This window comes from Ovis canadensis, chromosome 18 (assembly GCF_042477335.2).
Source record: "Ovis canadensis isolate MfBH-ARS-UI-01 breed Bighorn chromosome 18, ARS-UI_OviCan_v2, whole genome shotgun sequence".
NCBI lineage: Eukaryota > Metazoa > Chordata > Mammalia > Artiodactyla > Bovidae > Ovis > Ovis canadensis.
Window position 1 is genome coordinate 54,065,827 of NC_091262.1, and position 3,405 is coordinate 54,069,231.

The window sequence follows — 3,405 nt, forward strand, 5'->3', positions numbered from 1 at the left end:
CTTTACCACTGGAGCCATTGTGGAAGCAATTTCCCTAATATACCAGATTCAGCTAAGCTAGGAGAAGCATGGGCTTTCCCAGTTGCTCAGCAGTAAAGAATCTGCCTGTCAGTGCAGGAGATTCACCTTCTATCCCCAGGTCAGGAAGATCCCCTGCAGAAGGAAATGGCAATTCACTCCACCATTCTTGCCTGGGAAATCCCATGGACAGAAGAGCCTGGTGGGCTACAGTCCATGGGGTCTCAAACGTGTTGGACATAATTTAGTGATGGAACAACAAGGAGAAGACAGGAATTACTCTTAATGCTATGCCTTTTGGTTCTCTGTTGTTTTTTAATGTCAGAAAATGTATTTCATTTTCTTTTAAAGTCTGAATAAAGTCAGTATTCCCACAATTTCCTATTACCAGACAAAAAAGTCTGCTGGTCAGTTTACAAGGCCTTACAAAAAGCTAGTTTTGCTTGACTTTGAGCCAAAACCTGAATGACAGAAAAGGCCCTTAAGAAGATCAGGGGGAATTATGAACTAGGCATAGGAAACAGCTGGTGTAAAGGAACTAACACAAGAATGTACTTAGCATTTTCAAGGCACAGGAAAAGAGGGGCAAGTACCTGAGATGAGGTCAGAGACGTGGTTGAAGCCAGATCACAAAATGTCTTGAAAGCCCATTGTAAAGAGTTTTCATTCTATTCTCAGTGCACTGTCCAACCACTGGAAGATTTTAAAGCAGGGAATGATAAGATTTAATTAGCATTTAAAAAAAATCATAAAACTGCAAATAGAACTACCTTATGACCCAGCAATCCCACTGCTGGGCATACACACCAAGGAAACCAGAATTGAAAGAGACACATGTACCCCAATGTTCATCGCAGCACTGTTTATAATAGCCAGGACATGGAAACAACCTAGATGTCCATCAGCAGATGAATGGCTAAGAAAGCTGTGGTACAGATACACAATGGAGTATTACTCAGCCGTTAAAAAGAATTCATTAGAATCAGTTCTGATGAGATGGATGAAACTGGAGCCAATTATACAGAGTGAAGTAAGCCAGAAAGAAAAACACCAATACAGTATACTAACACATATATATGGAATTTAGGAAGACGGCAATGACGACCCTGTATGCAAGACAGGAAAAAAGACACAGATGTGTATAACAGACTTTTGGACTCAGAGGGAGAGGGAGAGGGTGGGATGATTTGGGAGAATGGCATTCTAACATGTATACTATCATGTAAGAATTGAATCGCCAGTCTATGTCTGACGCAGGATACAGCATGCTTGGGGCTGGTGCATGGGGATGACCCAGAGAGATGTTATGGGGAGGGAGGTGGGAGGGGGGTTCATGTTTGGAAACGCATGTAAGAATTAAAGATTTTAAAATTTAAAAAAAATTAAAAAAAAAATCACTCTCTGGCTCTGTGTATAAGAGAAAAGAGTCAAAGCAAAGACACCAGGTTGGATATTAGCAGTTGTCCAGTCTAAAGACATATATGGCTTGGATGACTCTGGTTGTTAAGTTCAGATACTAAAAGTTGTAGGATCTAATTTGGAGTCAGAACTGAAGGTCTTAATGATGAATCAGAGGTTTACAGGAAGTAAGAGAACAGTAGAGTTGTGAAAGACTCCTAGATTTCTGAGCAATTAGCCTAATGGTGGTGCTGATAATTGATACAGAGAAGATAGGGAGGAAGCAAGTTTGGGGAGAAATAAGATTTCTGCTTTGTGTTGAATTTGAGATGCCACTAGGTATTCAACTTAGAAATAACAGCTACAGTTGAGTATTTGAGTCTAGAGTTCAGGAAAGAGAGGATGGTCAGAAATACACTTGAAAATCCTAAGTGTGAAGATGTTTCAAAGTGAGATTAGATGAAATCACTAGAAAGAGAGGGGTTGAGGCAGTCATCAGTTATATGAGACAGGAACTTAGATCTCCTACATAGGAAGAAAGCTGTGGAACAATAACTTGTTTCCTATACTCTGATTTCTCAATAGTTTGAAGGATGTTGGAAGTAATTGAGAAGAAAAACCAGAGCAGGAGAGAGAATTCTAAGGAATTGTAATTCTGGAGAATTAGAATCACTTTCAAGAAGCTGGTAAATTACTGAATGCAAGAGAGTGAATAAAGAGAAGAAGAAAGAGAGTCTCAGAACCATTGGAGGTCCCACATAACAGGCAGAAAATTCCCATGGAGTTGGTCATTGCAATTTCTATAGTAGGCACCTGAGATCTGACAGTTTGCCAGCGGCTCCCTATTTTTGCTGAATGACAAGAGGATGAACAATAGCTAATATCTGAAAGAAACCTGATGTGCATCTCTGGTGACTGTGAAATTACATACAGGCATCTCTGGTGATTGTGAAATTATATACAGAAAACTTCAAGAGTCTGAAAAAATTCAGTGGCTTTAATCTCTTTTGGGTATTTGAACTTTGGGAAAGTAAAAAAGTATGTAGAGCGTGAATAGCTATTTATACAAAATATATTCACGAATTTTAGGTTTTATTTTTTGAATCATGGCTAACATTCCTGGAATAACAGACTTCTGGCAATGACAGGGAATACCATTTTACAAAGTAGGTTCACTACCCATCTTAGAAAGCAGGTTCAAGACTCGTAAACTGACTTAAGTGTGCAGAAGTATGTGGAGGTACTTACAAGGAATTCCAAAAATGAATGTTTTTCCTTTACAGTGGTCTTCAAAAGAGGGCTGGATGTTAAAATAATTTGAGAAATAAATACATTTTATTTTCCTTTATAGCTTATAAATTAACAGTGTTTAAATCCTCAATATAAATTAGCCTTTGAAGGCACTGGGAAGTCCTACAAAAGTGTTGTTTTTTTTTTTTTTGACGACACTAAGCTACTTTATTGTCGTGTGAAAACTTCATATCACCAGCTATCCCACCAGTTATTCCAGAATCCTGCTTTCCCACACAGTTCTTCTGCTGTCAATAAGGCATGACTGTTCTTCCATTGCATAAACCATGGTCAGAAGCACTGTGGAAAGAAGCAGTAAGAAGCACACTATCTTTCCTTAAAAGTAACTATGATTCTCACAAGTTTTATTTCATTTAATGCACTACTTTCTCAACAATTTTTATCTCAGAATCCTGATCATGTATTGTTGTTGATGATGTTTTTATCACACTATATATCTTAACATTTCACATAGTGAGGGTCCCATAGAACACACTTTGGGAAATGGAGTACTATTCAACAAATGTAAAAGAATTTCAGTTAAATTTGAAAGGTAAAGAAAATTGCTCAGAATTAAAAGCAGCTACTTTAAAGAACACCACAAATGGCAAAAACAGATGCATACTGAGTGTCCAGGAGTTCACAATCTGTAATCAGAAAGAATTCAGAATAACCTGATTTGAAGAGTTGTCTGTTTGG